This window comes from Tenrec ecaudatus, chromosome 1 (genome assembly GCF_050624435.1).
Source record: "Tenrec ecaudatus isolate mTenEca1 chromosome 1, mTenEca1.hap1, whole genome shotgun sequence".
NCBI classification, from domain to species: Eukaryota; Metazoa; Chordata; class Mammalia; order Afrosoricida; family Tenrecidae; genus Tenrec; species Tenrec ecaudatus.
Genome location: NC_134530.1, coordinates 117,018,612 through 117,030,725, shown reverse-complemented (window position 1 = coordinate 117,030,725; position 12,114 = coordinate 117,018,612).

The following is a 12,114-nucleotide window of genomic DNA, read 5'->3' as shown; positions in this document are numbered from 1 at the left end:
CAGTGGCTGCAATATCAGCTCAAACCTATCAAGAACCGCGAGGATGAGCAGGCAGTGTTTTCCTCTGTTGGACATGGGGTCATTATGCGTCTGGGTTGAAACAACAGCATCGAACAACACATCCAGTGATGTAGTGATAAATGTTGAACAACAAGCTCTGTATTGGTGGCTAGACAGATGTCTCTTGGTTTGTAGCATTTGCTTACTTTCATGATAGAACTTCACACATATGGCCAATTTCAAAATAGCAACATTATGCCAATACATATGGAGTAGAAGAAATGCACACATTGGCTCTTGCAAGCTGGTTGAAGTTGACTCCAGCACACCACTGGTTATAGATTATTGGTGTTTTATTCATTTGGAATAGCTCATTTATCTTTACTTATGTTTATTGTGAAAAGCCAACTTTGTTTAGACTCCTAATATAATTTACCAGCTTTCTTTATAGCTAGTGCGTATACAGAATATCCATTTCCTTTTTGTATTTATACAGGTGTGTTTAGAGCACCATACAGTTGAAAGTTTTAAATCAATTTTGACAATCTTGCATTTTTAATTGAAGTATTTTTAAAATAATTATCATTACTACTATATTTGCATTTAAAACTACAACCTTATTATTATTTTTTAACTTGTCTAATCTGTTGTTTCCTTTTCTCTTTTCCTACCATCCCTCATTTGTTTTTTTTTAAGTTTTATTATTGTTACTCCATGTTCCCTCTATTAGCTTGTTAATTATATAACTTATTTTGTTGTTCTTTTGAGATTACGCTAGAGACTCCAACATGCATCCTAGACTTTTTATAAGTTTCATTAAAAAGTACATAACCACTCTCAGAAAACACAAGGACCTTTAAACACTTTTATTCATTTATTTTTCTTTGATATTATGAGCTATTTTCATGTATTTTAATTCTATAAATGTTTTTACAAACTGTTATGATGTTTATGGCTACCGATGTTTTAAATCAACAATATTCATTTAACTTCATCTATCCTTTGACCCTCCCCTGTATAGGAGCCCTGGTGGTGTAGTGGGTTATTTGTTGGGCTGCTAACTGCAAGTTAAGAAGTTCAAAACCAAGAGGCACTCTGTGGGAGAAAAGGGAAGCTTTCTGCTTCCATAAATATTTACAGTAAGCCTCAGAAACTCATATACCAAACTCAGTGCCACTGAGTCGATTCTGACTCATCGTGACCTTGTACTGTAGGATAGAACCTGCCGCGATAGTTTCCCAACGCTAATGCTTTGCAGGAGTAGATAGTGCCGTCTCTCTCCCTCGGAGCAACGTGTCCAAACTGCTGTCTTACAGGATTGCCGTGAGTGGAAGCCTACTTGAAGGGCAGTAGGAGTGAGTTCTGTGCTTTGCTTTGCTTTCTTCCTCACTATGATTTTATCTGGACTAATTTCTTCTTCTGGGATGTTCTTCTGGTGATAAATTATCTTTGAAAATTTTTGGTTGAAAACTCTCTTTGTTCTAGCGGACATTTTAGTTAGGTTTAAATTCCAAATTGTCATTTATTTTCTTTTTAGAGGTAATATTCTATTGTCTTCTAGCTGCAATCATTTCTGTTAAAAAGACAGCTCTCGGTTTTATGTTTGCTCATTTGAAAATATTTGGGGGGTGGGGATTTAGCCTGCTTTAGTTTTTAAATTTTACCACAATGTGCTTAATGTATTTTTCTATGTAATTATTTTCTTGGAATTCAGAGTTCCTTAAAACAAACCCACAAGCCACCTATGGGAGTAACTTGAGGCAATCTGCTACCATACAGAGTTACAGTTTGGGAATCCCTCCAGAGCAGCTCTGCTTTGTCCTGTGTAGGGTTGTTCTGAATCAGAATCAAGTCCACAGGGGTGGAATTGGTTTGGTTTGGATTTGCATGGTGTTATATCCATACTTAAGATTTTAATTTTAGAATATTTTAATCACTATTTTTGTTTTAACTTTTTATAATTCTAGTTCCTTGGTGAAATCTTTCATCTTCCCAGTTACCATTTATTTAGCATATTAATTGCACAGACTAAAGTTTCATATCTGATTGTTTTAATATCTGTAGGTTCTAAAGTCTATTTACATTGGCTATTTTGTTTCATTTTCCAGTTATTTGTTCTTGGCTCAAAGAATATTTAATCTTTTAAATCAAATACTAGACAACATGGATGAAAAATGGTGAAAGTTCTGAATGATGGTATTTCCCTTCCAAGAGACTATTTCAGATAGTTGGGTCCAATTTGGTGATAAGATCGTCTGAGAGTCAATTTTAAGCATTCTGAGAGCTGTTCTATTGCTCGTTTTCCTTTATTTCCATGTGTTCTTCCTTCAGATGTCTCAACTGAAAGCTGAGAGTGATTATAAGGCCAAAGTTTTCACTAGTTCCCGGTCTTAGAGACCACATAAAAGCTCTAAGCCACTGGTTTTCTGAGCTGTCACTACCCCAAGGGAAAGAAACACGCGGGAGAAGGTACAATTCTCTTCGCTGTATTTGCTTCTTTGTTTCTAAGCCTTGCTGCCTGAATGTTAACTGGTATGATCTGTATAGTGACCTAGTGCTTCCATAAAAACAATACCACCAGTGGATGGCTTTTTTTTTTAAAGCAAAACTTTATTTTCTCACAGTGAAAAGGATTAGAAATCCAAATCAGGTTACTGGCTCTAGAAAAAGGTTTTCCTTGGTCTCTTTCAGCTTCTAGTAGATGCCTCAAATCCTGGGTGTTCCTGAATTGATAGGTAGAGCGCTCTCCATCCTCTGTCTCATCCTTGTGTGTGTGTCTGTCTACTCTGTTCTTTTCATAAGATGCTACACAGAAGTGAGTATGGTGGTCAGGGCAACTACATCAGTATAACCTCATTACCATAAAACAAGGTTATATTTACAGATACATGGTGTGTTAGACCAGGTAGACTAGAGAAATAAATTCACTGAAATAAATTCACTCATATCTGTGAAAGAGCAATTGTATATTGAGAATACATCCAAGTGCAGGCCAGATCGTCTGTAAGTCCGATATTAGCCCATATGTCTGACACTAGTCCATAAATTCCTCTTTAGACTCACACAACACATGCAATCATGCCAAATACAGGAAGACCATAGGCCAGTGGGTGGAAATTCCTGTGGCTCCAATAGAGGTAGATGCATCTCCTGGGCTCTGGCTGCCATCAGCGTGGCTCCACGTGGCTTGTCAACAGGAAGGTGAAGCAGAGAGAGTATGGGACCCACCGCCCCAGAGAAATAGAGGAAGTTCCCAGAATCCTCATGAGAAGGCTGTGCCCTTAAGGAGACATCAAGCTGTGATCTAACTGACAGCCTAGACTCCACCCCTTCACACTTAATACCCTCAAGTTGACACAAGGTTGTTACTACCACACAGGAGTTAGTACAACAACACAATTTTTTGTGGGATGCATCCCAATCCATAACATTACCAAATAGCTATGATTAAAGCATTTATCCAGTTTTATATTTGTTTTTGGCAGCAAACTTGGCCTAATCTGAGCAATTCTATTGTATCTAAACTGAAAAGGGAGAACTATACCTGCCTCTTATTCAACTGTTTAGTAGTCACCTTCTTACTACAATATTAAGCTTTACCACACACTACTTAGAGCTAAGACTGTGAGTAAACTATAGAATCTTTGAAGAAATACTTTCATTGAATCCCCAATCTTTTATGCTATTATTGTCTTACATTTTACATCATTGTATAGACAAGATCCAATAATGCAAGATTGTAAACTTTGTTTTAAACATTTATACACACACAGAAACAAATATATATATAACTTTAAATTACAATAAGAAAAAAATGTATGTACATATTCTTTCCTGTGTAGCTTATAGGTCAACATTAACATTGAGTGTTGTTCCCCTTTAAGGATTTCCTTAATCATCTCTTGTCTCTAAACCAAAAGCAAACATACTGCCATTGAGTTGAGTCTGACTCATAGCAACCCTGTAGGACAGGGTAGAATTGTCCCTATGAGTTTCCAAGACTCTAACTCTTTTTCCCCTTTTTGAATATTAAAACATCATTTTATTGTGGGTTCTTACAGCTCTTTTAGCAATCCATACATCAATTGTATCAAGCATATTTGTACATATGTTGCCATCATTATTTTCTAAACATTTACTTTCTGTTGAACCCTTAATATCAGGGCCTGGTTTTTCCCTCTGCCCTACACCCTCATGAACCCTTGATAAATTATTATTATTTTCATGTCTTACTCTGACTGCTGCCTCCATTCCCCAATGGTTTCTATTGTTCATCCCCCTGAAGAGGTGGACGGTGGTGGTTATGTGTCAAACATTGTGATCAGCACCCTCTTCCTCCTCTCCCCACCTTCCCCTTCCCCTCCTGGTATTGCTGCTCCCATTCCTGTTCATGGATTCCTTGGACTGTGAACTCTTATCTCTTATCTGTACCCATGCACATTCTCCGGTCTCATGCCCTCCCTCAATGCAAGAACACTTTGTTCTAACAACCTAGCATTCTGTGATGCTCACCCTCCCAGCACAATTGCTCAAGACAAAATGGGTGCATAAGAGCAAATGTGGTGAAGAGAGCTGATGGTGCCTGGCTATCGAGATTTAGTGTCTGGGTCCTAAAAGCTTGAAGTTAAACAAGCGGCCATCTAGCAGAGAAACAACAAGCCCACATGGAAGAAGCACACCAGCCTATGTGATCATGAAGTGTCGACAGGATCAGGTAACAGGAATCAGAATATTCAAAACAAACAACAGCAAAAACATATTGTTGAGAATGAGGTGGGGGTCAGAGCAGAGACCTAAATTCATCTGTAGACCATGGGAGATCTCCTCACAGAAGGGTCACAAGGAAGGGATGGGTCAACCAGGGCTCAGGATAGCACTGAACTGATGAAACACACAATAGTCCTCTGTTCCTTGAGGCTTCCTCACCCCCCACTATCATCACCCCATCCCTGCCTTGCATTGCGGGCAAGATTTTAACTCTTTACAAGCGTAGAATAATCTCATCATTCTGCTGGCAATGATTTCTCTCTGGTTTAGTTTCACCTCTTTGAAAGATATTTTCCCTAGGATGGGAATCTTGGTTGTTATTTTTTCCTAATCATTTTTGTTGCATAATTCCAAAGTCTTCAAGTCTGCATTATTTATGGCAAAAAATTAGCCATCATTCATAGTTTTGTACCCCCACATGTAATATGTCATTTTTCTTTAGCTGTTATAAAGTTTATCTTTATCTTTCGGTGTTAAGCATTCCAAGTATGAGAAGCCTAGAAGTTATTCTCTCTGTGTTTATCCTACTTGGTGGCTGTTGGGCCCATATCCAAATAACCGCAGTACAATATGTTTTTCCTACGACGTATTGTGCTACATTAATTTGCATACAGTAACAACACAAAAATCTGAGTCAAAACACTTATTCACATAGGGACAGGTCATTACAAGTAAAAATTAAAATCTGTGAGTTCATAAATTCACAAACCTTTTTCCCACTCACAAGAGAGTTTTTGGCACATTAAACTAAAATCTAAAGAGACAGCATGTTTTAAAATCTATCAAGTGAACCTAAAATATGGTTCCCATGAAGCTAATAAATATAAACTTTGGGGTCTTGGAGAAACCTTGAAAATCTAGTACAAATAGGTATTCATATTCGTAAAGTTTTCAAAACTGCAATAATTTTTTGGTCTTTTTTTTTTAAAGAAGACTTTCTAAAATTGTATGATCATCCTGCCTGGCAGGGCCTGAATCTGTCCTTGTTTTAGACACTCACTGAATGGAACAAGAATGTAGTTATTTCTGTAGGAGGTGAAGATATTTTGTGTTTCATTAATTGATGATTGTGCGATAAGCCAACGGAACGCTGCCAGTTACACAAAGGTCACTAGAGCACGAGGAAGATGGTGTTTACTTGCAGGCACTTCAACAGGCTACGTGGATGAATTTGACCCAAATGTATGAATTTGGCCTCCCACAGAGGATTACCAATTTTCTCATTTCAAAAATAATATAAGCTGGCCTTTTAATGTACAGTATGGTGCCCTGTTAAAAATCAAGCGTAACTTTTTCCTCGTGATCCGTATCATAATTGGCTACGACAGCTATAATGAGGTCATTGTCACCTCAGCCTCGGCACACAGTTATGCAACCCGTGTGCTTTGGACCCAGAGTCCTGGCATCATTCAGTGCCAAGTTAGAAAACGGCACCTCAATAGAAAACAGCAATTGATGCAGAAGCTGGGCTATCCTCTTGACCTCACCTAGCAGTAGAATTTTAATTATGGTGTTAGCAAAGAATCATGGAAGTGCCATGTCCAGCAGGAAGAACAAAGAAGCCAGTCTGAGTTTGTACAGCCAGAATGCTCACCTGCTTAAGACACGTCATCAGGAGACGCCCGTTTCTGGAGGAGGACACCACGTGTAATAAAGTAAAAGCTCAGTGAAAAAGAAGCCCCTGAGTGACATGGACTGGCACCGTGGCTGCGACAACGGGCTCAAATATAATCCCACTTGCAAGGATAGCGCGTGACAGGGTAGGAGTTTACTGTGCCGTGCATGGGGTTGCTATGAATCAGAATGGGCTCAATAGCACCTAATGACACAAATCTGAACAATCGGCTCAGGAACAATCACTAAAACTAGTTTCGAAGAATATAGTTCAGGACCAATTCAGAGTTGAAATGTAAGTTAACCTGACTTCATGAATAAGGATAAGAATCACTCTTAATGATTGGAAAGTAACACATCATTTGAAAGTCATTAAATTACATGCCATTTTTTTCACTTGAGTGTTTTCAACTTTCCAAAGAGGGTTAAAACTTGTAACTACCAATACAAACACCAAGATTCTACAGTAAAACCTATGAAATCTATGTGTGTTCTGTTGGGAAGCAAAACCAGTGAACCCTATATGTACAAATAAAGGAAATGGCTCAGAGTGTCAGAGGCTTGCAGCAGGTTTCCAGTCAGAGGGTCAAGTTTCAGGCTGGAGGCTTCTGACAGGTAGCAACAGAGATGGTGAACACAAGATTAGCAGGTAATATGACAGGCACTAGCTCAAATCTGAACTGACCGTCACGCGATAGAAGATCCTTAGCCAACAGAAAGCAGGAAAACTTTGCCAGAATACTGGAAGCAGCCCCACTTCAAAGGGAACCTCTGTTTAACAGATTAAAAGCATAAAGCAGATCTCATGATGGAGGTGATTACATGGTATCAGGCAGATCTCATGGGAGATAATTACATCAGAACTGCCAAACTACTGAGAATCATGGCACAGTTGACACACAAGCTTAATCAACCCTGTGTACCCCCTTGTCAATTTAGGACCTGTGCACATGTCCTTAAACAATAATCTCTATATACATTATCTCGAAACATAATCTCTAAATAATGGCAATGAAGTACCACTGAAAATGTACACCCTATATTTTATGAGTGAAGAAAAAAATATCTGATGCATATATCAAGAAAGAAATACTCATAACAATTACAGTCCACATTTCTGCAACTGATCACCTGGTTACAGTGGTTGTTTTAGAAGCACATTTTTCCATCATTGCTTTGGACAAACCTCTCAGCTGTTGAGGTGACCCACAACATTGCCTGTTGAGGTGACCCACAACTTTATTTCTGAAAGGTTGTGCCATTAATAGTTCTATTCTAATTAGGTTTCTGTAGTTTCCTACTGACCTTAATCAGAGGTCATTGTATTACTAAGAAGCATCTGATGTGGACTCTATTTAAATCTTACCTCAGTACAAGAATGGTTTGTTCTAATAATGGAGCATTGTATGATCCGCACATTCCTGTGTTAGTCTAGGTAGACTAGAGAAACAAATTCATAGACATTCATGTGTATATGAAAGATCTTTGTATATAAGAGCAATTGAATATTGAGAAAACATCCCAGCCCAGTCTAGATCAAGTCCATAAGTCCGATATTAGCCTTTATGTCTGATACCAATCTATAAAATCCTCTTCAGACTCCTGAAACACATGCAATGACTCCAAATGCACGAAGATCACAGGCCAGTGGTTGGAAGGTCTTGTGGATCCAGTGGTATAAGCATCTCAGCACTGTCAGGGGTTTCCATGTGGCTCCTCCAGCTGCAGAGCTCTGGCTCCACCAGCCTCTCTCCATGTGTCTTCTCAACAGGGATGTCTTCCAGGGAGTGAGCCCGTGTTCTGCCTCCAGCAAGCTATTTCTCTCCTTAGCACCTTCAAATGAGGTCATCAAGCTGTGACCTGATAGACAGGCTAAACTTCACCCCTTCACTCCTAAGTGTCAACTTGACAACAGATTATATAACTACCACACCTTTCTGACACGATCGCTGAAGACAAAATGGGTGCATAAGCAAATGTGGTGAAGAAAGCTGATGGTGCCTGGCTATTAAAAGATGTAGCATCTGGGGACTTAAAGGCTTGAAGATAAACAAGCAACCCAACTAGCAGGGAAGCAACAAAGCCCACGTGGAAGAACCAAATTAGCCTATGTGATCATGAGGTATTGACAGGAAGAAGTACCAGAAGTTCAAAAACAAATAACCAAATCAATGTGAAGTGGCATGGATGTAGTGGAAACCCAAAACCCACCTGTAAGTTCCTTGGACTGTCCCTCTCAGAAGGGTCACACAGAAGGTGTGATTAATCCAGGGTGCCGTATAGCACTAATGAATCACATAACTATCTCCTAGTTCTTTAATATTTCTTCCCCTTACTATTATAGGTTTTATTTGTTTTACCTCATTAATCATATTATATTTGTGAATGTTCATTTGTATATTTAAGATAGTTCAGTACATGAAAACCAAGATAGATAACCTTTCAAAAACAGTAACAGGAGTAATGGTTCCACGAGGTACAGGAAGGGGGGAGGATGGGGGAAGAGGGAGATGATGACTGTATAACCACACTCGATGGGACCAAACAACAGAATTGTATGTGAATAGATATATTGGATTGTGTAAGATATGGCCTAAACACCCCTAAACTATTACAGGGAAAAATGATAATAAGGGTTCCTGGGGGGTAAGGTCGGGAAGGATAGGAGCTGATATCAAGTAGTTCAAGAAGAAAGAAAATGTTTTGAAACTGATTGTGGTAGCAAATGTACAATACTGCTTGATGTGATTGAACTATAGAATGCTATGATGTCTGTAAGAGCTCCCAATAAAATGATTTAAAAAAATTAAAAGATAGAAACATCTGATGGAATATTCTGGATATCAGACATACTCTTAGTTACCTCCACTAGGTAATATCAATCCAATTTCCCCTTGTTAATCAAAATCAATCACATAATTTAAAACAATAACTCCCTCCTTTGCCCGTTGATCCCAAGGCATTAGAAACTCAAAGTAGCTGAGTGGCATTGTTAACTTCTAGTTCAATGTAATTAGTGTTGTAGCTCCAGGTGAGAGTGTTTCTCTCTTTGAAACTAGAACCTCCAGAACCACTGAGCATAGGGCCTCAGGGGCAGAAAACCCTGACCCAAAAGCCATGACCAACACCCAGAATCTTTAGGGCACAGCCAATGTTTAAATGGTATCAGAGAACAGATGTAAATGGTTCTGCTGCTTTTTAAACTTGTTTGGTGCCCCCTATCCCCCTTTCCTTACAATAGCTCCCATTTGTAATGGAAATACCTGTTCCAGCATGCTATTTGGAAGCAGATAATTTGTCCATTTACAGGTGAAGAGAAATTTTGTCCCATGTTATAATTTGAACTTGGAAGATTTAGGGGATGACATAATGAAGTGAACATGCTTTTCATGTGGCAAGTACCTTAATTGTCAGCAGAAGGGCAAAGGATGGTGGGAATGTCATGGATTGGATTTTGCCTCCCCGAAATGTGTCAATTTGTCAACATGATTCTCTGGTTTGTCAGTTATGTAATGATCCCCCCACGATGTCATCTGATGGGCTAATCAGTTGTAAAAGGATTAAGGGCAGGATACAACCCAGCCCTGAGCTGTGTTCTATAAAGAAAATATACAGGAATTTTCCCTGGAGTGTGACCTGCGGCACTTTTTAACTTATTGAGATACAGAGGAAAGGGGAGAGAGAGGCGGGGAGAGGGAGAGAGGGTGGGGGGCGCTATTAATGTTAAGCTAGAGAAGCCAGCAGCAGAGGGCATCCTTTGACATTGGGGAGCTCTCTAGATCCAAAGGAAGATTTATGTCAAATACTCATACAACTCCTTGGAACGCCAGGGCCCCAGATATAGAAAGGAGCAAAGATTTTCCTTCAGAGCCAGCAAGGAGAAAGAATATTCCCTAGAGCCAGCATCCTGAATTCAAACTTCTAGACTCCTGCATCAGTTTTTAGAAGCCATCCAATTGTGGTTCTTCTGTTATTGTAGCACTAGCTATCTAAGAGACAGTGTAAATGGAAACCTCAGAAAAGGAAAACTCAAATAATATTTTCCACTAAAATAAACAATAGAAAAAGGATTCGACTGCACCCTGCCAAAGGCAAAAAACTTGGAAAACCCCCCAAAAATCCTGGTCCTATTGAGTTCTGATTCTCACAGATTTAACTATTTATAATACATCCATTGTTAAAATTATTTGTAAATGTTTCCCCGATATTTCCTGCATAGTTTATCATGACCTATTGCTACGAAATCAACTCTGACTCATAGGGACCCTATAGGACGAGATGAACTGCTCCTTTGGATTTCCAGACTATCAAGCTGTATGAAATTAGATAGCCTCTTATTTCTCCTGTGGATTGGCTTGTGGGTTTGAACCAAAAAACATTGTGGTTAGCAGTCCAATGCTTAATCCATTGTGCCACCCAGCCTCCTTTGTAATTTAACAGATCACAGAAAATACTGTCATTTCTTTCGTCTTTTGTTATGTTTATTTATTTTTGAAAATCATTTTATTGGGGAGCTCATACAGCTCTTATTACCATACATACATACATCCATTGTGTCCAGCGCATTTGTACATTTGTTGCCATCAACATTTTCCAAACCTTTTCTGTCTACTTGAACCGTTGGTATCAACTCATTTTTCCCCTCCCTCCCCACCTTCTCTCACTCCCTCAGGAACCCTTTATAAATTGTAATTATTTTTTCATGTCTTAAACTGACCAATGTCTCCCTTCACCTACTTTTGTCCCCTCTCCCCAAGGGAAGAGGTTATATATAGATCATTGTGATCAGTTCCCTCTTTCAAGTCTTAATGTGTTAAAAATGTCCCACAAAGAAAAACTTTTTACAAATTTTTGAAAAATTTACTTATTAAATCTATCTCACATACTGCAGCAAATAATATGCCTTTAGCCCCTCTAGTGAAATCATGAAGATGACCTAATTGTTATCTTTTCCTCAAATCTTGTCAATTGTGATTGAAGCTCCTGAATTATGTATTTGTTGCTCCAAGTTGTGCTTTTCCAATAATAATACTGTTATGAGGTAATATCGAGTTGGTTAGGACTCATAGCCACCCTTTATACAACAGAACGAAACACTGCCCAATCCTGTGCCTTCCTCCCAATTAATCCTTTGACTCCATCAGTGAGGCCAGAGTCAATCCATCTTGTTGGGGGCCTTCCTCTTTTTTGCTACCCCTTTCCCAAGCAGGGTGTCCTTCTCTAGGGACTAGTCTCTCCTGACATCATGTCAGGATTCACATTCAGCCAAATTTTTGGAAACGTTTACTTCTGATAGCTGATCCATCCTTCTGATAGCTGATCCATCCAAATCACAGTAAAATTCATGATCCCCTGTTTAAAAATAATCGTAACCACAATCAACTTCTGGAACCGTCCACAACCAGCCATACTTCTTGGCTCCAACCACACGCAACGTGTTCTTCACAACATTAAGAGATCTGTACTGTACTGTCCTCGTGAAACATCTTCAAGGGGGTGGCGGTGGCGCAGGTGAGGGCCTGTGCTTGTATGCTGTCCCCTGAGTAGGCAGACTCCATGGGAGCTAACAATGGTGTAGATTAGAAGTGAAAAACCACAAAAGTTCTAAGAAGTATCAAATCAGCTATACCCTCCGGTTTTTCCACAAGATTAGATTTAACCGTTAGTACAGATTAGGGTGGATGTCTCCATTTCAAGGCTGAAAGGTTTAACCTCTTTGCCTTCCCTCCATCT